The sequence below is a fragment of the Tenrec ecaudatus genome, chromosome 3 (genome assembly GCF_050624435.1).
Source record: "Tenrec ecaudatus isolate mTenEca1 chromosome 3, mTenEca1.hap1, whole genome shotgun sequence".
Lineage (NCBI taxonomy): Eukaryota > Metazoa > Chordata > Mammalia > Afrosoricida > Tenrecidae > Tenrec > Tenrec ecaudatus.
In genome coordinates this window covers 176,005,567-176,031,190 of record NC_134532.1, presented here as the reverse complement: position 1 = coordinate 176,031,190, position 25,624 = coordinate 176,005,567, and the positions used below count along the sequence as shown (strand labels likewise).

The window sequence follows — 25,624 nt, the reverse complement described above, 5'->3', positions numbered from 1 at the left end:
TTACAACCTTTTGGAAGATTAGTGTTTTTCAATGGAAAAAACAACAAAAACAGATCAACTAAATCCCAACTCTCCTTTCTTTTTAAATAATTTTTAAGTGTTGAATGTAAATCAGATATGTTTTTGCCCTTCTTTGTTTAATAGTATAAAATGAAGAGACACCAACTCACTCACTCACTGCCATTGAGTTGGTTTTAGCTCAGTGACTACATGCAACAGGGGGAACGGCCTCTTCATGGGAGTAGAAAGTCTCACAGTTCTCCCTTAAGAAATGATATGACAGAGCTTGGGAAATGCAATTGGCTTCAGAAAATTGTGATCTAAAGATCTCAATCCATAGACCTTAAAATTCTATTTTGGAATGGTATAGAATAAGGATTGGTGTAAAGAAAAATAGACTGCAGTCTTTACAAGTAACTGTATGCTCCTACCCTGAAACTGAAATGGGTTTCTATCAACTGCTCTATGAAGTAATTGAGCATTTCTCACTTTTCTGCTATGTTCCATTTTAATTTTGTTCACTTTCTTTTTCTTTTTGGTATTGTTTTGAAAGCACCCTATCAGAATACTCGCAAACTTATTGACAACCTTATCAGTTCTCTGAAATGTGCAATATATATCTGAATTTCACACAGCTCAAACTTTATAAGCCTGTACCTATTAAAAGGAATTTCGATGTGGCATAAAGAGCAAAAACAATCATTTGCTAAATACAAAGATATGGGTTGTAATTCCACTGAAATGTGTCTTTCCAGAAAGGCCTGGTAATCTACTTCTCAAAAGTTACCCATTGCAAGTCCTGTGAACAAAAATTCTACTCTGAGACACAGGGTTGACGTGAGTCAGAATCTATGTGACAACAATTGGTTAAGTAGTAAAAGAGAAATCAAAGACGTGGTAACAGCCCATGTAAAGGAAGTCTTTTATTTTAGAAAAATCATACTGCTATGTGCAGAAGGGAGCCCGCCAGATAAATGAAACTGTGGCACTTTTGAGAAGCTCCAGTCTTCTAGTTTCTGAAGGGCATAAACAACCTGTCACAATTGTTTTGCTCTATTTGTTTCTTTTCTTTTCTTTTCCCCAGATTCTTGAAGAGTTGCATTTTAATAGTAAATATATAAGCACAATTTTTATACTCATCAACAAAGAATAAACTAAAAATCTACTCTACAAGTTAATAACCAATTTTCTGAGCTTGCTCAAAATCATTTTGAAATGCTACCACAATCATTGGTTAATTTTAAATTATTGTTTTCAAGTCATTCTGAGCCGACAATTGTCGGACTTTAAAACTGACCCACTAAGAAATGATTTTGTGACTAACTTCATTGTTGTTTCTATTGCTATTATTTTCCCTGCGTGGTTATTTGAATACATTGTACAATGTACAGCATAATACAAAATTATAAGAGAGAATCGTTCTCTATATTGCTTGGTGATTTGAAAAACATGAATTTCTGCTATCAACACACACACATACACATATGTGAAGGTTTAAAAACATGCAAATGCAAAACTCCCTGCCATCAAGTCGATGCTTACCTCTAGCAATCCTGGAGGCGAGGGTAGAAGTGCTTTTGTGGGGTTTTGAGAGTGTAATTCTCGACAGGAGTAGAAAGGCCCCCTTTTCTCTTATGGAACTGCTAGTGATTTTAAACTGCTTACATTGCGGTGAGTAGCCCAATGTGTACCTACTATGATTGCGACGAAATTTTAGAAATATTTCTTAAACAAAAATGTTTTTAAAAAATAGCTTGTGCTTCTCCATAGATCTTCCATCTAAGCCTTCACATTTGAAAAGGTGTTAACTCTACCTCTATGTTCCCTGAAAACACGTGTGCTCTTCAACCTGCATGATTTCACAGTAGCCGTTGACAGCCTTGAGGAACTCAGATTGCGTTCCTTTTCAATGTGCTTCAAGTTTGTAGAACTAAACATTCCAAAAGGGCGAGATTAGGACTGTGCAGTGGTTGGGGTGCTATTTCCTATAGCATTCTCCCTTTAATAAGTTGCAAGGAGGGTTCCCTTGATGGAAAAACAAAACAAAACAAAACTCTTTCAGTACAACTTTCCTGTCCTTTCCCTCAGTTTTAGTTTTCAATTTTCTTAAAATTACTTAATAAAATATTATGCTATTTTCTTGAGGAAAAATCCATTAAGCTTATTGTAATAGTTAAGGTTTTGTGTGAACTAAGTTTGGCCAGGGTTCTATAGTCTACAGGTTAAGACCATTAACCCCTCATTACTAGGGGGGGGGGGTTGTCCTTCAACTCTAAGTGAACAATGTGTAGAAAGCTTGTATGCTTTTGACTCCCTTGATCCTGTTTAGTTTATCATCAGTTTTGGACTAGACTCAGAAGTCTGCTGTCCTTCCTGTTAACCTTGAATTTTTTCATCTCTGCAGCCAGAAGCCTGTGTTCTGACTTTCCGATCTTGGATTCATCAGCTGCTTTAACTTATTGAGTCAGGAGAGGCCCCCAGCTGGATATCTCAGCAATGGATTTAGCAGTCTACAATTGTGTGAGCATGTTCTACATATAAATCTTTCTCTCTTCCTCTTGGTATCTTTCCCTGTCTGTCTGTCTGTGTAGTGTGTGTGTGTGTGTGTGTGTGTGTGTGTGTGTCTTCAATTTACACCACTTTAAAAAAACAATGTGGTCATCCTTCTTTGAGGAACACAGATAAGCTTCTTATTAAAAGTTCTTTAAGTTTTTAGAACAAAAAGAAGTCTGAAAGGGCAAGATCAGAATTTCAGTGACTTCAGCTTTTTGAATAGCAATGATTGTGAGGATAGCATCGAACTAAGCAGTGTTTTATGTTTTATATGGGATTTGCTATGAATTTGAATCAAAGCACCAATTCCTAGGAAAACATCCCATAATACACAAATGAGTATGTTTGTCTACACTTAAAACAAACCAGATGCAAATTATTAAAAAGACTATCTCATCAAAATTAAAATGAAACCAAAAGATATTTCTTTACAATACTTAGAAGCAAAATATAACATAAAGCAACACCATACCATCATTACTATCAAATATAAATCTCTTAAGTTTTATTCAACTTCATATATTTATTCAATTACCTATCATAATAAAACATAAAAGACATGAAAGAGATTAAATCTAATAGTAGGAATATTATTTCATAGCTGTGTGAAGCTCATTAAATGGAATTTTAATTTTAGGACTCAAAGATATCAAATGTCAAGAATAATCTGCAAGAGATTTTTATAATAAATAAACTGATAGTGTTTTAAATTCTTTTATCATAAGGGACTTATAAGACCAATGTGCTTCCTCTTATATGATTGCAGATTTGCTTGCAGCTTTTCAGTGCAATCACAAATATTTCTTTTTATATCTTACTTCTGCATGAAGTTTGCAACCTCTGATTTCCCTTTGTTCTTAAGAGTAATATCAGGAAGAGCTGAGAATCACAGCAATAAAACTTTAGCTTTCTTAACTTCGACATGCGCCTCTGCATTATGTATAGAGCGCCTTCCTGCTGGATCACAGGGTCTGCATCCCATACTTCTTCTTTGATCTCTTATCCAGATATTTATTTTCCTAATATTCTCTTGCACATTATAACTTGCGATTTATCTTCCTAGTGGGAAAAATGAAAACGATCATTTCTTGATCTGTCAAAATGTCTGTAGATTAAACAAATCTAACTTTTTTTGCTCTCCATGTTTTTTTTACTGATAGGTATTATATTCAGAATGAAAACTAATGTGATGTTTTGGTGATGATGGCTCAACGGAGGATCGTCCATATTGAAGAATGATGGATATGGTTCCACAGAAGCTCTTTTGAACATGTGAAGAACTGAATTCCAAGTGAGTCTGTTTACATTGATTGCATTCATTAATTCCAAAGACTCTGTACCATATGCCTTATTATAACATAAGGGTTCTAGCTGTTATCATGATGATCAGCGGCATGAAAGTCAATGATTTCTCCTACAATAGAACACCAGGTAATATTTTTCATAACTGTACTGTTGTTTTCCCAGTAGATAGCTTTTCTCCATCCTCAAAGTTTTGAGAAGCTACAGACACAAGATTTCTGCCATTTCCACCATAATATGTCTATAGAGTTTCCCCTGAGAAAGACCTTGGAATGGGAAAATCCAGTCACGTTTACAAGAGCCACAGTGTTCCAGCTGGCTCCAGCTTCTGGAAGTCTGTCTGGTTGAATGTGCATACTCCCTGAGCCCAAGAGCTGTCTTCAGAAAGAGGTCTGGGACTGGAAGCAGCGTCACTAGACACTATGAAGGCAGGTGGATGATGTGTGGTTCACAGCCAGTCGGAACAATTAAAACCCTGACTTTCGATGTCAGAGATGTGCAAGGTGGTCGTCCTTGCTCTCCAATTGCCCAATCAGACCACGCAACTCTTCATCACACTAGGACCTATCCTTGTGGGACCCTTGCTCTAAGCCTTCCTTGCACAGGGTAGGAGGTTCACCAAACTAATCATTTTCACCTTCTTGACTAGGATAATTCCATCCTAAAGCCATTTTCTGCAAGCCTAACATCTTACTTAGACCTGGAAATGGTTGTGTACTACTGTGTTCTCCATTAGATTTCTGTTGTCTCTTTAGATTTTTCTGTATTTATAACTTCCTAAATGCTTTTTATCTTATAGGCTACATGTACTTTTCACCCTGAAAAAATATAGCACATTTTCTTGATAATATTATCATAAAAACATGTCCAAGAGATGTGTTAATACCTCATATAGTGAGAGGATTAAAAGTAGCTTCCACAATTCTTTGTATTAATAACCAAACATGTCCATGTCTGAACAATGACACAACTATGAACAATTGTGAGGTGGGTGTAGGGACTGGCAGTGTTTCTATATGTTGTTTTGGCATCACTGTGAACCAAAGCCCACTCAGTGGCCTCTAGCAACACACTCCAATTCAAAACAAATATGCCTCAATATTTCTTGTGGTCTAATTTATGTCATATTTATTACTGTTGGTTAGCGCTCTCTGGCTCTAGTCATCTTTTAACCAAATAACAATCAATACATATACGGCTTTCATTCTTAGTTCTATATTTTAAGGCAAGAGTCAATCAACTTTTCATAAAGTGCAGAGCAGAATTCTGTCACAAATCTTTAATCCTCCTATGATAGTATGGGTGCCATCTTAAACACTCTGCAGCAAATGACTAAGGTCATATCCTAAGATAATCAAAAGACAGAGGTCTTCATTTGATGTATAGGCAATACTTGGCTGACCTATCTTCTAAAGCATTACTATATGAAAATATTAATTTTCCTAATGTTATATAGCATCTAAAGGAAAACCTGTGGGTTTTTTTAGTAAGCCTTGTACTGCTAATCACAGGGTCAGATGTTTATGTTCACCAACCACTCCAAGGGAGAAAGGTGATTTTATTCTACTTCAGTACAGATTTCTATTGAGAGGTTATGAAAAGATAGTGTGACCATGTGTGACATAAGAGGCCTGATTTGTGACACAAGGGGGACTGTTTTTGTCACCATGATAATGCACCTGCTCATGCAGCCATCTCAGTGTGCCAGTTTTTGGCAAAAAAAAAAAAAACAAAAACAAAACCGGCATGCCCTTCTTGCCCCATGCACCTTACTTGACATTTATCCATGCAACTTCTTTTTCTTTCTGTAAATAAAGGGGAACATGACAGCGACAGCAATTTGAAGCTGTAGAAGTGGTGAAGTAAAAAGCAATGGAGGTGGCATCAGCCATCTAAACAGATGACTTTGAAAAATATTTCCAAGAATGCAATTGCAGATTTGACAAATGTATTAAGTGTAATAGAGAGTATTCTGAAGGTGATAAGGTTGTTATATCAAAAAATTTAAATACATAGCTTTGAATTTTTTTTCTGGTTCCTTTCTTTTTAATGAACATTCACTTTCTTCATGATATCAATCTACAACTCATCTGGTCCTTAGTAATTAGTGTACAATGTACCAAATTTGTTTTAATTCAGGTGGGATATGCTAATAGGATATTTTGCTCTTGTAGACTTATTTTTAAAGGAGCTTTAGTGGTATAATGGTTAGCAGTTGGGCTGTAATCTGCATGGCCGGTGGCTCAAAACCACCAGCAGTTCTGCAGGAGAAAGACTAGGCTTTGTACTCACTTAAGCGGCTGCAGTTACCCAAAGGGGGCCACTCGGAGTCAGCATTGACCCAATGCCAGTGAGTTTCTTTCTTTCTTTCTCTTCCTTCTTTCTTTTTCTATTTTGAGACTTGTTTTAATTTTCATTAGACTCACTTGAACTTGCATATGAGTAATTAATACACTATTCCACATTCTACTTCTGGCCTTGTGCTTTTTTATTTTTGATAATATGGTTTTTAATTTCTTTGAACACAATAGCAATATACTTTTCAATATTTAAAATTCCATTTTCTTTAACCAAAAGTTGAAAGCTTTACATAAATGCTAAGTATCATAAAATGGTTGAGGCTTCTCTTTTGCCCCGTGAAAGTCTTAAGCCTGATGAGTCTTTGGTAGACCTACCTGCCTTTACTGCACAGGTCTCATGACTAAGACTCACAAATCAACTTAAACAGACCAGAAATCTCTCTACTCTATAAATGGGGCTGGTCTACTTTAGTGTGGGTAGTGGTGGTCTTAATTTTTAAAATATCCTTAGTAAATAAATAAAGGATCAAAAAATTTGGTTTACTTGATGAATCTTAATTGCAGAATTTCTTCTTCTTCTTTTGAAACTTCTTTCCTGACGCATTTGCTGCTCTCTCAGCCATGACCTCCCAGTATTTCCTTCAATTAAGTCTTCTGAACTCAGAATCAGCGGTTCTTTCACAATAGTTCTTTTATCCTCCTTCACGGGGATCCATGGATGTGAGAAATCAGTTGCATTGTCGACAATAGGTCCAATCTGAAAGTACTTGGGGAAGCCGTCTTGATCATTTTTCTTGTAAAAACGTTTGGGGTGCATGCTAGCTCTCATCTTCAGGACTTGATTAATTCGGTTGTCAATTCTGGAGCTTTCATACTAAATCAAACATTGCATGGCCTTGTTCTGACTGAGGGCATTATGCTTATACTTTGTCTTTATCCATAGTGTAGTCAGTTTGGTTTTCAGGAATTCCATTTGGTCAGTTCCATGTGTACAATCACCATTTATGTTGTTGAAAATAAATGTTTTCAAAGAATAAGTCACTGGTCTTGCAACATCCTACTGTACGGTCTCTGTGTGACTTTGTTACAAAGCTCATATTTTTATTTGGAAACTGATCTTTCTTCCTTGTTTCCAATGTTCACATTCAAATTACAAGTCATTGTCAATAAGCCTTAATTTCATATTTTATCATTTTCAGATTGCATAAGTTGGTAAAAAGTATTTACTTTTTCCATCTCTGCTATTAGTGTTTGCTGGGTAATTTTGAATTATAGTTAAGCTAATGGCTTCCCTATAGGCATACAGGTATTATCTTACCACTATCATATACTTGAGAAAAGATCTTGAAACATTTATTTATTTTTATTTTGATGATGAATGTGAGCCCATTCCTATTAAATTGGTCATTGTCAGAATAGCAGACTATATGCCTATCTGACTCAAAATAGGCAATATCAGTCTATTTCAGCTCACTAATGGCTAAGATATTCATTTTTTATTTGGAAACAAAATACCCCAACCATTGTCATCAAGTCAGTATGACTCATAGTGGACCAATAGGACAGAGAACTGCTCCTATGCATTCCTAGACTGCAAATCTTCCTGTTCCTAGTCTCGTGTTTCCCGTTGGTTCCAACTGCCTGCAGTAGGACTAGAAATCTAATATTCACTATCTCACCAGAGTTCCTGTGCAAACAGGACATGTATGGATAAATGTGCTGTATCTCACAGAAACATAATAGTTGTAGTTTGGCTCCTATATAGATATAACATACAAATCAAAGACATAGAATAGAATTCAGAAATAGATGTGGTTTACACTTAGCATATCAGAAATTTATTTTATGTAAATGTAGATATTGTGATTAATTAATTATACTATACAAACAGGTAGCTATTCAGAAAAAATAGTAAACTTGATCCCTATTCACACAGAATCTGAGAGCATAACACTAGTTGAAGAAACCATGGAAAACTTTTTACAGCTCCAGGGAATAGTGCAAATTATAACACAAAAATAAAAAATCTTATAGAAGGTAAATTTGATTATATGAAAGCTAATTATATCCAAAGTAAAAACATGCATGAAAAATGTCAAATATTTGTATAAGAGAAATGTTTATGATATATAAATTATATAAGTTTATATAAATTATTGTATTATATTAATAAATTATTCTAAATATTGATGCATGTTTAACAAATGTACATTATGCAAAATAATATAAATATCTTAGATAATTGGCAAAGAATTGTTCACAGAAAAGACATAGAAACTACCTCTAAACATGTGGAAATAATTCAAATTTCTGCCAGTAAAAATACAGATTAGACTACATTTCCACAACAAATGCTCTTATTAGTTGCCACTTTTTGAAAGTGTAGAAAAGATAATACTGTTTCATGTAGAAAAATAACTTATAGTTAAAATTGCAAATTGATCATTTTTCAACGTAAAAAATAAGGTAGGCTTTATCAACTTAAGAATGTAAATACACTTTTAGCTGAAAGTTGCATTTATACAAATTTACCCTGTAAATAAATTATATTTGTTGAAATTGTATGTTTATAATTATTTTCTAGGTTAAAGCAAAGTTTAAAAGAAATCTAAGTGTCAATCTATGTTGTTGCTATTGTTAGTGTTCTATGTTGCTGGTAACCTCCAGTCTGTTGTGACTCATAGTGATCATAGTAAAACACAATGAAACAGTTCCCAGTCTTTCATCATCCACACACTTGTCATGTTTGAACTCATTATTTCAGCCACTGTGTCAATCCATCTCGTTAAGAAACTTACTCATTTTCATTGGCCCTCTGCCAAGAATGATGTCCTTTTGCCAGGACTGGTCTTACCTGATAACATGTCCAAGATATACAAGGGGTGGTCTCACCATATTTGCTGTTAAGAAGTATTTTGGCTGTTCTTTTGTTAGTTCTTTTGGCAGACCATGGCACTTTCAATATTCTGCAACAGCACCATAATTAAAATACACTGATTCTTCTTCAATCGTCCTTATTCACTGTCTAACACTTACATGTATATGAGATAATTGAAAATGTCATTGCTTGGTTCAGGCCAATCTCAGTCTCCTAAGTGACATTCTGGCTCTTCCAAGAGGTCTTTTTGTTTTAGGGGTTCTTTGGAAAAACCAGAAAACCTGCTAGACAAATACTAAGAGAGCGGTAACACTTCAAAGACGTCTTATGGAGTAGATTTGCTCACTTAATACATCTCAACTTCTTGGCTGCTTTGAATGGCCATTGATTGTGGATCCCAACAAAACAAAATTCTTGTTAAGTTCAAACTTCTCTCCTTTTATCAAGATGCTGTCTTGATTAGTCCAGTTGTGAAAATTTGGGGATTTTTTAAATAGTGAAGTCCAACCCATATTGGACACAGTAGTTTTTCCATCCATACTGGACACACTTCATCAGCAAGTGTATCATATCTTTCTCACTTTCAGCCAGTAAGTTTGGGTCTACTTTGTGTTGTGTTATTAATGCACCTCCAATTTCGAAGCTGAACTTTTCATGATGTAGTACAAATTTTCAGATCATTTGCTCGGTTAACAAATTGATTAATATGGACAGAGAAGAAACTCGGGCTCACATCTTTCCTAATTTTTAACTACACGCCATTGTTTTCTTAGTTTGAAAGATTGCCTCCTCATCCAGGCAGAGGTTCTACGAAGTATTGTGAAGTTCTCCTTCATCTCAATGTAATGGCTCAATTTTTTATGATGTCCACAGTTATATGCCTTCCTATATTCAATAAATACAAGTAAATAACTTTCTGATATGCTTGGTTTCCACCCAGGGCCTTTCATCAGCAAGGACATCTATAGCTCCTGCTGCAGCAGCATCTGAATTGATCTTAAAATTCTGACAGCTCCCATGTGATATACTGAAATTATGGATTAATTATACATTAATCCATAGGACTGGTCAAATGGAATATAGATAGTGATACTACATGATGTTTAAAATGAAGAAAGTTTCATGAGCTGATAAAATATGGTGTGTATGTTTATGTGGAAAAACCATAAAGAAGATTGACATAAAGAGCTATAATTTGAGGAAACAATGGTAGATTTCAATTTGTGTGAAATATCTTTGATATTGCAAAAGTAAAATCAATGGTATCATTAGCTTCAGTAAAGGAGAAGTGACTATCTGAAAGCTGAGGTAAATATTTGGCTTTTTATTGATAACAGCTTTTTGGGAAGTGCGAATTTGCTGAACATGTTGTTGTTGTTGTTAAGTGCCCCTCTCAGTTCCTACTCGTCACAATCCTCTGTGCAACAGCCTACAAATGCCCCCCTCCTGCACCATCTTCACAATTGTTCTCGGGCTTCAGCCTATTGGTGCAACCACTGTGTCAGTACACCTGGGAGTGGTCCTTCCTCTCTTTTGTTGCTACTCCACTTTACCAAGCATGGTGGGCTTTTCTAATAACTGGTTTATCCTGATATTATATTCAAAGTACATGAGAATAAATTTCCTCATCCTTGCCTCTAAGGAACCATCAGGCTATACTTCTTTTAAAACATAATTGTTCTTTTGGCAGTCAATGGTATAAAGAAAAGTTTTCACCAACACCACAGTTTAAATAAATCTACTTTTCTTTGGTCTTCTTTATTCAATGTCCAACTTTCATATGCTTATGAGTTTATTGGAAACACCATGGCTTCTGTTAGGCACAACGCAGTCATACATCTTTGCTTTTCAATACTCTAAAGAGGTCCTGTGCAGCAGATTTACCCAATGCAACGTGTCCCTTGATCTCATGACTGCTACTACCATGAGCTTGGATTGTGGATCCAAACAAGAAGAAATCCTTAACAACTTCCAAATTTCTTCTGTTTATCATATCTGCTGAATTATTATCTCTCCATACAATCCAGCGTCTCTGCTTCCTTCCTCAGCAACAAGGTGGAATAAACATGGTGAGAGGATACAACCTAAGGTACACTCTTCCTGATTTTTAAACCGTAGAGAATCCCCTAATTCTGTTCACACAACTCCTTCTTGATCCATGTAGATTCCATATGAAGGCAAGTAAGTGTGTTGGAATTCCCTTTCTTCTCATGTCTGTCCATAGTTTGTCATGATCCACGGAGTCATTGTTTTGTATAATGCATAAGCACACGTGTAAACATCTTTCTGGTATTCTCTGCTTTCTGATAAGATCCATCTAATATCAGCAATCATATACATTGTTCCAAACCCTCTTTTGAAATCTGATTAGGACAGCAGCCCTTGCCAATGTACTGCTGCAATATTTGTTAGATTATCTTCAGCAAAATTTTACTTGCATGTGATAATCAATGGTGTTGTCGTCCAATTTGCATATTCCATTGGGTTATCTTTCTTTGGAATAGGTACAAATATGGTTCTCTTCCAGTCGTTTGGACAAGTATCTGTCTTCCAAATTTCTTAGAATAGTGCTTTCAGTGCTTCATCACTTTCAAAACATTTCAATTGGTATTCTATTGATTCTGGGTCCTTGTTTATGGCTCATACTTTCAGTGCAGCTTGGATTTCTTCCTTTAGTAACATTGGTTCTTGCTCATATGCCACCTTCTGAAGTGGTTGAATATCAACTTGTTCTTTTTGGTACAGTGACTCTGTGTATCCTTTCCATTTTCTTTTGATGCTTAGTGACCATATTATCTTTTATAGCTATATCTTGCTAGCTATCTAGCTCTATATACGCATACTTATGTGTAAGTGTGTAAAATATTTGTGGGCATATGTGCATGTGTATTGCAAAAAAAGGACACAGAAGTCATATCTGACCTCCTCTGAATTCTTTATTGGGATAAGGCTGGCAATAGACATAACTCATGAGAGGTATTTAATTACTTAATACGACCCTTCTAGCCATAATCCCTGTTTCCACAATAATTTTGTTATGTATAATAAATTCTAACTTTTATGACTTTAATTATAATCCCATTTTGGAAGGAGTTCTCTGGTATATGATTAAGATGTGGTGTTTCCTTAATTCCCAACTGTAGTAGACATTATAATTCACTAAAGAGTGTAGCCACCCTTTATTTTTCATTGGGGTATAATCTTCTGAAAGTTACAAACCACATATTTATCAAAGACCTCCCATTTTTGTGTGTGACTTTTTATACTGACAACTGTGGTAAAGCAAGAAAATTTGCTTTGCCTTTGGGAGAAGAAAGAAAAACTTTTGACTTTGAACATTTGGGATATATTTAATCTCCAACTCTTTGGAACTAATATGATATCATTTTTTCTCAAAGAAATTATTACCTCACCTCCACTCTCCAACATTCTTTTCCTATCCTTCAACCAACCATTTCTTCCATGGCACACTGCTCCTTGGCGTAGTTCAATAATTCATTGCACCTGCCACATGACTCATTGTCTATACCCAGAAATAAGGGAGGTTATTAGGGAGGATAAAATGGCACCACCAATCATGATTAGTAAACATTAAGGAAACAGACATTGGTCTACATTAGCAACTCTCCTTAGTCAGCAGCCAAGCCTTCCTCTGAGACTCAGCACCGAGGCATGCGGTCCTGTGGGCATCTGCTTCCATGAACCAGGAAGCACACTTTTGCTTTGCCGCATAGTCTCAGTGCGGCTATTCTGTTCTGTCTCATGGGATTATCCTATTTGCATAACCCCACCCAATCAGTTGTTGGGAATTAGAGACATGGGTGGAAGGGTCATCTTAAATTTTACTTTCCCACAATATGTGTGTATGAATCACTTCTACCAAGTCATTTCTGACTCATAGACCTGCCCCCCCCACCTCAGTAGGGCACAATATAACTGCTCCATAGGGATCCTGAGACTGTAGTTCCTTATAGAAGCAATATTTCTTCTCTGGAGCACCATTTTATTTAGCAATACAATCCTTAATCTATATCATCACCAAAGCTCTTTCTATAATATTTCAAGATCAATCTAAACAGTGCCAGAAAAAAAAGTTTCAGATGGTGTGTTAGGCCAGGTTGTCTAGAGAAACAAATCCAGTGGTACTCACCTATGTCTAAGAAAGGACTTTATATAAGGAAGTAATTACATATGAAGAAGGCATCCCAGCCCAGTCAACATCAAGTCTTTAAGTCCGAAACTAGTCCATAAGTCCCTCCTCAGACTTAGGTACCACATGCAGTTGCCACCCACAGTATGCAGAACATCACAGACGCGTGTGTGCAATCATGTGGATCCAAGGTCGATAGAAACATGGCAGGGCACCAGCCACTTTCAGGGTCAGTGACAGAATTCCAGGAAGCAGGAAGATGAAGGGGCAGAGGGAGAAGGAGGTTCACAGTTTTCCCAGGCAATAAGAAGGCCACACCTCCAAGGAGGCATTACCAGGCTATTACCTGATTAACAGTTTGAATTCCACACCTGAGCTTTTACACGTTGTCAAGTTGACACACGGATCGAAAATGAGAAGCCTTTTCTCAGGTGCCATTTCAGCAAGTTTTTATTCACCAAGCACGAGTGGTCATAAAGGAAGGAAGACACCGACGCGCATATCAAAGATCCTCTGAGCAGAACAGGGTTAGTTAGTGGGACAGATGAAGATAAACAGCTGAGCAGAAAGTTCCAAAAGTCATCTAGAGAAGACAAATCAAAGCATTATACTGAGATGGCGAAGAATTTGAGTAAGATATTCCAAAGGGAAATGTACCCGGCAAACCTCCAGCTGAACAAAAGGAAGAAAACGGAAGCCTTTGGAACAATCCCAAAGATTATATGGGAAAACTTGATTGATGTAGGAGGCATGAAAAGAGGATGAAAGAAACACCCGGAGTTGGTGTGCCACAAAGTATTGACCGGCAGCCCGTCAAGGTGATACCACGTGACCAAGAATTGATGCTGCTAAGTGAAGATCAATCTGCACTGAAGGCATCAGCGAAGAGCAAGCCTTCAGGAACTGAATGAACATCAATCAAGAAGTTTCAACAAACTGATGAAGTACTGGGAGCACTCATTACTCTTTACTAAGAAATCTGGCACAGATCCATATTCATACTCATTACAAAGATGAATCAACACAATTCAGAACCACTGAGCATTATTATTAATGTCACATGGAAGAAAGTTATGCCAAAATTTTTTTTCAATGGATGCATTAATAAATGAACCGTGAACTGCCATAAAGCCAAGTTGAAATGAAAGGAGTTCACTGAATGAGCAGTGGCATTGCTGACGGAAGCTGGCTTTGCACTGAAAGCAGAGGATATTAGAGAGCTGTTTACTTGTTTGAATGACTATGCAAATGTAGTAGAGTCTGTAGATAATAACAAAAATTGTGGATAAAATTGTCAACAATGGGAACCAGAGAGCACTTGATTGTGCTAATGGGAAACCTGTGCATTGACCAAAAAATTAAAAATAAAAAAGTCATTTTAGCAAAAAAAAAAGGGATACTACAAGGTTCAAAATAATAAAAAGTATGCGTCAAGATTGTATCCTATCATAATACTAATCAATGTCTATGCTGAGCTAAAAAATCAGAGAATTTGTATTAGATGAAGAAAACTACAATACTATGATCAGAGGAAACCTCCTTAAATCCTGAGATCTGCAATGATGCAATTTCATTTTCTGAAAGCCAAGAGGACTTGAAGCACCTCTTGATGAAGATCAGAGACCACAGAGTCCAGTAAGTAGTACAATCCAATGTAAAGGAAACAAAACCCGGTAGAACTGGACCAATGTACAATAAGTAGAGAGAAGTTTGTTGTTTTCAAGGATTTAATTTTACTTGAATCCGCAATCAATGTTCATAGAATCAGCAGTTAACCGCAAATGATATCCCACATTGGGAAAATCTGTTGTATAAATCCTCTTTAAAGATTCATAGAGCAGTTTGTCACTTTGACCACTAAGGTGCACTGGACCCAAGTCATGACATTTTCAATCGTTTTATACAATTCAGATGTAATCTGAAGAATGAATGAAATCTGAACAATGACTAAGAAAGATTGCTGATGCATTTGAACTATGATGTTAGCTAACAGAAGAAAGAAAAAACTCTGTGTTGGAGGAAATATAGCCAAAACGTTCCTTAGAAATGAGCACATCAATACTTTATTTTATGTAAATGAAAAAAATACTTTCATCGAGTCGATGTTACTCACCGTACCTTATACCATCAGCTAACACTTCCACGTACTTTGAGACTGTGTCTTTTTAAGGGAGCAAAGCCTGCTTCATCTTTCCCCTAAGAAGTGACTGGTTCCTTTGAATGGCTGCAGATCACAACCCAACTTCAACCACACCACCTAGACTGATTTTATATATGCCTAGTTTATTCTCGGGAAGGATTGGTTACAGGAAGAAGACATCATGCTTGGAAAACAACAAAGTTAGTGAAAAATAGGAAGACTGTCAAGGATTGACAGAGTGGCTTGAACAGTGGACTCAGTATGACAAGAATTATGAGCATAACCAAAGTCTAAGCATTCTTTCCGTCTGTTACCCATAGCGTCCCTGTGAGTTAAAACTGAACTGATAGTACATAACAATGTTGACCTGCTGTGGATCGGTTCAGCAGTGTCAGCGTCACTACCCACGTCTATCATGTATACGATTTAGCTTTGGTGATTAGCCTTCGGTACAGGTGGAGCAACGTGGAAAGACTTGGGTCGTGAAGGAGACCAGGGTATGAACGTCATTTTCAGTCTCCGCAGCAGAAGTTCCGTTTGCTCAGAAGGCCAGCCTTTCGTCCGCATAGACGAGCATGAAAAGTTCTGGTTTTCAGGAGCCTTGACTGCACTACACAGTAACTCAACCTGTGCAAATGCTGGATGGAAGTCATGTTCTGCCAAATCCATTCATTCTTCTATGGATGCTCCCAAACAAGTGAGAGAGCAGACCAGCAGATAAAGTGCTCCTTGCTGAGACAGGATAAGAAGAGAAGACAAAATTAAACATCTCGATTCTGGCAACTGGGTTCAGAGAAAGAAAAAATAATCCCAACACAAGCAAACCAAAAGAAGAGATAATCTCTTCATCCTGTCTGAGAACATTTATTTTTTCTAGGAAGATGACTGAGAAAAATCTTAGTACTTTTCTTAGTGATCATATAGGTTCTTTTTATTACGATGATTTTTTCATGGTTGAAATTCAAATATTACACGAGGAACTTCCTTATAATAAATTGTTAGATAGTCAATCTTACATAAAGTGTCCTGTAAACTCATTGACGTCATTAAGCAGTCCTGAAAGTGATTGACTTTTACAGGATGTCTGATTAATCTGTGTGAACTCTTTCTCAGGCAAACTATATTATATATTTCTTTGTCATTGGGCCTTCAGTGTTTTTAAATGTTTCCAAGATATAAGTAAGGTTTTCATTGACTACGCGGCCCACTGATTCCTTGGTCTTAGTAGCTCTTAGCCCAGAAGCTCCACTGAAATCCACTCCTGCTGAGCGACTCCTGGCCTTTGAAAGACCAGTGTCATAGCTGCCAGCACACCAGCAACCCCAAGCCACCACAGATGACAAATGACAGGGTCAATCCCCCTTGCCAAGACTGCACTTACTAGGAAGAGTCCGCCAGGATAAGCCTTTTAAAAATGAACTCTAAGCCAACTAATTAGGGCCTGGGTCTCCTAATGGGTGCTATTTAATTGAAGCACAGGTGTGATATCCCTTCACACTCTTTATGGGCATTGCAGGGTGTTCACTGTACAGGAGCGTTCACTGACAGTCATCTTAGAACTTTTAAGGAAAACGTAAGGACCTAGAATATGTGAAAGGAAATTTAAAACTAAGTAGTAATTTGAAGGACTTCATCCACAAGTGTTATTTCAAACATAACGCTGTGCTTTCAAGGAGCAAGCAAAGCTCAACATTGGTGATTGAAATAATGACACTTACTATGGTGTTAGAAATAATCATTGGTCATTATCTATAGTTATCGATAGAAACAAAAATGTAATAAAAATTAAGAGATAAAGATGAAACTAAGTGATATAAATATGGCACAGATATTGATTGGATGTGGTAATGGGGAATTTTCTGAGGAAATGGCTTGTTCTGTACCATAATTGGTTATTACTTTCATAAATATTCATATTTATCCAAACTCACTTGCATAGCATTTACCCTCGCTGTCCTTCATCATACATGTTTAATCTGTATCTCAATGAAGTAAAGAGAGAACCAGAGAAAGTGAAGAATCATTTTGTGTCAGTGCTCGTTACTTTGTGAAGATGCAATAATCTGGGATTATAATGTCCATTCTGCAAAGAGAAAAAAAGTCAGCAGACACATTACTGGAGCTAAAGGAAACAAAAATCAAAAAATGAAATACATAGATAAATAGAATATGAATCTGTTGATATTGTTGTTACTTATTGAGTATTGAATCATTGCTTATATAATGTAAATAAAATTATGCATGAAATTTTTTAAAGTTGCATTTTCATTTTTTGTAGATGGAAACATCATGATTCTAGTTAAAATAAATTATATATATATAAATATTTAAATATAGAACTGCAAAAAATATATTCACCATTGTACTCTAAACATAAAATTGATCCAAACTGTAGAGAATGGTGATTTTGTATAAATTAAGTATTATTTAAGATTATACACACAACTATGTATAAATCCATATTTATATAGGAATCTTTTCCAGGTGGAAGAGGTCATGGAATGAGGGATATAATTACTAGGGCCAGATGGATCTTGCCTGAAAGCAAAGACAAATAGAAATGTATTTGCTTATGGTTTATTTACTAGGCAGGAGCATGCATGGGTAGCATTGAGAAGAATGGGAATTTCAGAACACTCCATGGTACTGCATAGAATCTGTAAGTGGAACAAGCGATAATCATGCAAACATAACAGCGGAATATTGTGTGGTTTAAAGTAAGGAAAGATGAGTGTCAAGATTGTGTCTTTTCACTAAATCTATTCAAATGGTCTGCTGAGTACCTGACCTGAGAAGTCCGACGGTGTGAAGGAAAATGTAGCATAGGGATTAGAGGAAGGCTTGTGACCAATCTGTCATATGCATGTGACAAAATCTTGCTTAACAAAGGGGAGTGTATGTATATGTATGGATTGTGATAAGAGTTGTATGAGTCCCTAATAAAATGTTTTTTTTTTAAAAAGAGAAAAGGGAGGAGGACTCGAGGCACGCGCAGACAAAGATCCAGGACTGCAGCTGTCAGAATGGATTGCGACTCAATGTAAAGAAAATAAGAATCCTCACCACTGGGCCAATAGGCAACATCACGATAGACAGAGAAAAGATTGAGATAGATGTTGTCAAGGATTTTCTCTTGCTATGGAGCAGCAATCAATTCTCACAGACACAGCAGCCAAGAAATCAAATGATTTACCGCATCGGGTACTTCAGCTGCACGAGGCCTCTAACATGGTGAAAGGCAAAGATGTCACCTTGTAGACGCTGGCGTAGGTGACCCAGCATGTGCGTAGTGGACAACGAATAAAGAAGACTGAACGAGAATGGTTGCATTGGAACGACGGTGCTGGTGAAGAATATTCAAAATATGGATAATTGCCTGAGCCAACAAACTTGTCTTAGAAGTTGAGCCAGGACATGCTAAAGGGCTAGGCTGGAGGGACTTCATCTCACATACTTGGTTATCAGGAGAGATCAGTTCCTGGAAAAGAACACCAGTCATGGCAAAGTAGAAGCTCAGCAAAAAAATAGAGGGAAACTGACAGGGAAATGGATTGGCACTGTGGCTGTAAAAATGGGTCAAACATGACAAGAATTGTGAAGAAACTCCTTGTTATATTCTGTTATTCACTGTAAGCCAGTCCCAGCTTAGTGGCACCGAACAATAAAAATGCACATGCATCCACATGTATGTGTGAACAAAAACTACACAGTGTCCTTGGCTTTCTGAGGCTCTAAGCTTTCTTTATCGCCACCATATGTTCTGGTGGGTTTAAGCCTCTAAACTTGCAGTTATAAATCTAATTCTGTATCTCTCCCTCTCTGTGTGTCTCAATATATACATATGTGGATGGCGATTAGGTAGGTATTGATATACATATAGAATAGATATAGGTATGAAATATATGGAAACTCACTGCCATCAAGTCAATTCTGACTCAAAGGGGCTCCATGGGAAAGAGTAGACCCCCCCGCCCCCATTGCAGATTTCTAAGGCTGGAAATCTTTATGGGAACAGACAGCCCCAGGCTTCATGTACAGAATATATATTTTGTATTACTCAAAATCAATTATAAAACATTATAGCTATCATAAAGAATACTTAATTAACTATTGTTATCTAAATTAACACCTCTGAGCCATCTTTCTGATGCAGGCTATTTGGAGACAAAGAAGTCCAGAAGAGAACATTATAAAGTTCTCTGAAATGGATGCTTTAGATAGCCAGGGAACATACTGAGTATGAGTTCCTAATGCCGCTGACATAATTTGAAAAGCTAGTATATTATGAAGAAAGCACCATCTGTTTTCTCCCTTTGGTTTCTAACTACGTTTGAAAAGGTTTTTGGAGACAACATGTACTCTGAAAAAAATCAATACACAGAGTAGGAAACACCATGCTCCAGAGGAAGGAGAAGAAGCGAGCAAAGGACGAATGATCAGCACTCAGACTTGAGTAGGTTTTCTCTCATAGGTGTGAGGCAATTAAATTCTGATTTCATATATTGCAAAATGCCCCAGACATTTTAAGATGGTAAGGTGCTGTACAAATATTAGATCTTAGTATAAGCAGAATTTCAAATACTGTTTTGTGAGATTTAGTTTTCACCCAGTTCATAATATTGTGACTTTTATGTAACTAAAATAATCCAGTGGATGAAGTCATTATACAGCAGATGGTGCCATGGGGCCGCTTGGCTTGTCGTTTACAAAAATGCATACAAGTGCTTGGGTGTTCTATGATTAGCTGACACTTCTTATCCATTTCCTTTCAGCATTCATGGGTACGAGGGTGGACATAAAACACCTATGTCTATAGTTAGAGGCAAAAATTGAAGACCTTGAATTTTCATCCTTCACAATTTTACTTATCATTTGTGCCTGGAATGCTAATTCCTCCAAGGATTTGCACTATTTCCAAAGGGACAATAAGAGTGTTCGTTTCTTATTCTGGTGTAGTACCGAGGAATATCACAAATCTAACACTCAACCCGACTTAGAAGCCCCATGCCCTGGTTTACTCATCATATTTCATCCTGCCTTTTTACCTTATATAATTTCTGAGTTTCATGTTTATTATCTATAATGCATTTCCATTACTAGAAGGTAAGTTTAACAAACTCAAAGTTATTTTTCTGCATTGTACCCTGAATTATCACAAATACTTAGCACAGTCCCTGTTGTTCCTAAACAAATATTTGTTCATTGTTTAATAAATGAATAATTTTATGGTAAAATGCATAAATGACTAAATATATATTCATAAATATTTATTATGTTAAATGACAAATTATTTGGGAAAATATAAGTGAAATTTACATTAATGTAAATATTATTTCCTATAAAGATTAGATATTATAATTTAATTTATATTCTCCATATTTACGGAGGAATCAAAAATATTTTGTTGTCATAAAACAAAGTTTATCATCTGCTTGCAGTTTTAGAATAATTCTCTTTTAGATGTCCTTTAAATAAAGCAAAGTTCCAGTACATTTTAAATATGAAGTCATTGTTTACAAACTTAGGATATTGCGTTGTGAATTATCAGAACTACTGCTTTGCATTCATCAAATATGAACCTCACAGGCAACTCTAGGGACAACAGAAGAAGCCACAGGTGTGTCTTTCAGAGACACACATTTTTGCTCTGTGGTTGGTCAGCCTGATAATGTTAGGCAAGACATTCACTTATAACTGAAGACATGGGGGGAAATCTTGGATCTCTGTCCCTATCGATGGCTAGCTCTTTGGCAGAAACACAGTGTTTCACCTGTTGGGCTTGCTAGCAGAGTGTACAGCAGGAGCAATGTTGTTTCAGTGAATGTCCTAACACATATTTATTTTTCTGTAATTAAAGAGAGTAAGTATAGTTCGCTCCAAGTTTTGTTTGGTTGGGTTCTTATTTTTCCTCTTCATTTTTATTGTTTTCTCCAAATCCTTTTTAGCTGTTGCTATGAGGACCCCTTGTGGTATAGTGGTTAACCTCTGTCATCTGCATGGTTGGCAGTTCGAAACCACAAGCAGCTCAGGGGGAGGACTGGGCTTTCCACTTCTGTGAACAATTACAGTCACTGAAAACCATAGGCAGTGGTTCTCAACCTTTCTACTGCCAGAACCCTTTAATGCAGTTCCTCGTGTTGTGGTGACCCCCAACTATAAAATTATTTTTGTTGCTACTTCCTCACTGTCATTTTGCCACTGTGATGAATTGGGTGACCGCTGTGAGAAGGTCAATCCACCCCCAAAGGAGTCGCAATCCACAGGTTGAGAACCGCTGCCATAGGGGGTCCCTACGATCATTAGTGAGTTGGTGACAATGAGATGAAAACATATGAATTAAACTTATGTAATGAACTTGGAGTTCTCTACACTGGAAATATTGTAGGATACTATTCCTGCAGAAATTGGGATGTATCTCCACCAAATTCATCTCATTCTTGAGAAGGGTTATGTGTAAAGAAACACAAGCTTAAGATAAATATGTGTTAATAATAATATGAATGAGCATGAGTATAAAAGCTTTCTCATTTGAGAACCATGTGATCACATTGAGTCTCCAATTATTTTATTTGTAAATGATCTAGCTATTATCTACTCTATAGCGTTTTTTGTGAAGATTAAATTAGATTCACACACACACACACACACACACAATATCATCAAGTAGATCAGTTACTGGAGTTTAAATCTTGTCTTTCCAATGGAAGATTTACTTTTGGGAAAGATTTTCAAGAGACGTTTATTAATAAACTCCTAAGGAGGAAGAAAAACCTTCCCAGCCATCTCTGCCAGCTTTGGTATTTCTCATTTCCCACCTACTTACACAGCCTTTTAAGCATTCAGGAGAAAGAGATTCTCAGGAAGCTTCCCCCTTGACCTGTGGTGAGCTGCAGGTTTCTGCTAGAAAGCAAAGGATTCTGGGAAACGTAGTCCCAAACTACAGGAGGCATACCACACCAGCTCTGTCCAAATCGCCACTTTTACTCCCTAACCAGGTCTTGGATCTCATGCTTGCCAGAGTAGAACAATGCTCTATAGAGTTTACAAGGGACAATTTCTCAGTTAGATTGCCAGACATTTCTTCTAGCGTAGATTTTAAAACTTCAACCTTGAAATTAACAGCTGAGCTTGTTAACAGTTTGCATTTGAATGAGACACGTAAAGTACTCAGCCCATAGTTTGTTAGACCATCAGTGAAAATTAATACTCCATATTTCATACCTCTGAATTATCTTCATAAAATTATTTTGTTATTCAGGTAATTGATGTCTAATAATTTTCGTTGAAAATGAGCCATCTCTATTGAAAATCTGAACATTTCCCTAAATTACCTGAAGCACATTCAGGATAATTAATAATAATAAAGCAAGGCTTAATCACCTCCAATAATTACATCCTGGTCTGTTTGAAAAACGGAATCGTTTATACCTCTCTTGAATGTCTTTTTACATAATTGACCTGTTTGTTTCAACTAACACATTCAGACAAAAAACATGTCTGCTCGTGTATTGATTCAATCTAATTTTCCCCCTGATGTGCAACAATTTGTATGCAAAAAAATGTCATTTTTCCTCAGTATTGACAGTACGGTACCTAACTTACAAACAATTACAATCTGAGTTTTTCATTATATTTGCACCCAAGGAACTAAAAGCCAATATTTTACACAGTTGGGAGCCACTTCAACATTCATTGACAGAATTCTGAATGCCAGTATAAATCTATTTGCCATGTCATATTTATCTCATATGCTCAATTTTATTTTTCATGTTTATACCTAATGCCCCAATATAACAATAAATATCTCCAGTATCCTAAATACCTTAAAATTGTTATCCTATAATTATCGTAGTATACAAAACATGGTTGTAAGTGAAAAATTTATTCATTTTGTTCCAAGAATCCATCAAGGCCAGACTTATTTTAAATTAATAACTTTATATTTTAATGAACCCTATAAATATTGAAAAGATGAACACATAGAAAATATCTTGCAGGTTATAAAGCACTTGACTCTATGTTGCCTTAAGGGACTTGAATCTCACCCTTGAAGTAAATGAATACAATGCATCGACTTGCCGCATTTGCCTTCTTCCATTCAAAATAGCATTGCTAGAGAAGAACATAAAAATTCTGGGATCATATGTGAAGAAAGGAAGAAAATTGTACTCATCATATTGTTATTTTAACTGAGGAGTAAGTACAATCATGTAATAGAAAATGCCACCCTAAAGGCAATATTTAGTAACTGATAAAATTGATTTAGGAAAGAAAATATCCAATTGCAATGAATGAGTTTCAGCATTTCAACATGACCTTTATACTGCTCGTCAGCTTCTTAATTGTTCAGCTAATGTTGACTTAATAATGCCAATTCTTAGGAATATACTGTCCTCGTACACCTTTATTAAAACTCCAATGCTAACAAAAATCTGTGCAATATAGTTTGTAGCTGTTGACCCAAACTTTACAGTTCATCTGGAAGGCAATAGGCACAAAATAACTAACATAATAATTTCAAAGAATAAATTTATAGGATCAGCACAGCCAAGTTGCAAGGCTTACTATGAAGCTCCTAAGGTCCTGAGAGTGTGTCAATGAACAGAGTATCAAAAGAGTAGACAAATTGTTGGGTGCAGATGAATAAAATGTCCAGAAGATTCACACAAATGTGGTCAATTGATCTCTGACAAAGAAGAGAAGATAATTCAATGAAAAAGGATAATTATTTCAACCAATGGTGTTGGAACAACTGAACAGTCACGGCAAAATAACAACAATAAAATAAGCATCATTACAACACCAAGTTTACATATTTCACCAAAATTTATTAAAAATAGATCATAGACCTAAATGAAATTATATAGCCCATAGGACGTAAGTGAGGGTGGGGCGGGGGAATCTCAGTGAGCTCAGAATGTCAATGATTACTTCTGTTTTTTAAACAATTGCTTTTGGTATAAATTACGTAGGAGTGAACATTTCCCATCACCGACTTTGCGTTCACTCGTTTACACTGACTGTCAAGTCCCCCGTAGTCCACCCTTTCAGCTCCTCCTTGATCCTCTCCTTCCTTTCGCAGACTGACATCTTCCATTGCTCCCAAGCTACGCTCTGTCAGCAGTCTAGTCCACTGTTTGGTTGGTTTTTGTTTTAGGTGTTTCCCTCCCTGGCCTCCCATTCTTGGCAATCTCTGAGAAGTTAAGGTTTATTGTGCCAAGCTGGCTGATAAACACATGTGGGGTTAATTGAAGGGCGGAGAGATAAATGGCTTTGTGAGCCTCGCCTTTTTTGTTCTCAGGTCTCTTGCTCTCTGATGGTCAGACCAGGGTCCAGCTGCCTTCACTAGTTTCCTGCTTCAGCCTGGCAAGGCCCACTTCCTGTGAGACATCTCTGAGAAGAAGCCACATGGATCTACCCTGATGCAGTCCTGGGTGCTGGAGCAGATGCATGGAAACCCCTACCAGTGCTGAGATGCTTACACGCTCACTGATTCGGCTTTCCTCCTGCAGTCAGAGTCACTGCATGTTTTGTAAGATTGAGGAGGACTTTGTAGATTGGTGTTGGACATATGGGCTAATGTTGGATTTATGGGCTTGGACAGCACTGGGTTGGGATGCTTTCTTAGTGTACACTTACCCTTTATATAAAACTCTCTCTTATATACATATGAGTTTCTGTGGATTTGTTTCCCTGGTTTACCCAGACTAACACAATCTCCAAAGCCTGTCCTTTTGGTATGAACAACTTTATCTTGTTTTTAAAGAATATCAAAAACACATTAAAAATTAATTAGTGTTAGGTCTCTTATATAATCACACAAAATATATTTTACATGATAGACGTTGTTGTGGCAGTTAAACAGATAAACCATCAATGGAGATAAAATACCAAAAGACATCTGATTTGTCCAAAATATACAAAGAACTGCTAAAACTGAAAAAAATTACATAATACTTAAAATATCCCAATAGATTCTTCACCAAAGAAGATGTACAGATACAAACTAAACATACGAAGTGATGTTCAACACCATGTCATTGTCGTTAGGCGCCATTGCGTTGGTTCTGACTCACAACAACCCTACGTGCAGCGGAACAAGCCCTAATCAAACCTGCGTCATCCTCACAATTGTTGCCAGGCTCGAGCCCATTGTGCTTGAGTCCACAGTTGCAGCAACTGTGTCAATTCATCTCCTGGAAGGTCTTACTATGTCTGCCCTGGCCCTTTATTTTATGAAACATGACTTATTTTTCCCAGGGACTTGTCTCTCTTGATAACATAGCAAAAGTGCGTGAGTC

At 36.7% G+C, this 25,624-nt stretch overlaps 1 non-coding gene across 1 annotated transcript; it reads right to left on the bottom strand.

The window, feature by feature from the left end:
• Positions 1-9,287: 9,287 nt before the first annotated feature.
• LOC142444057 (U7 small nuclear RNA) lies at positions 9,288-9,348 on the bottom strand. Its single transcript, XR_012783735.1, has one exon. It is a non-coding gene; the product is annotated as a U7 small nuclear RNA (small nuclear RNA).
• Positions 9,349-25,624: the final 16,276 nt, after the last annotated feature.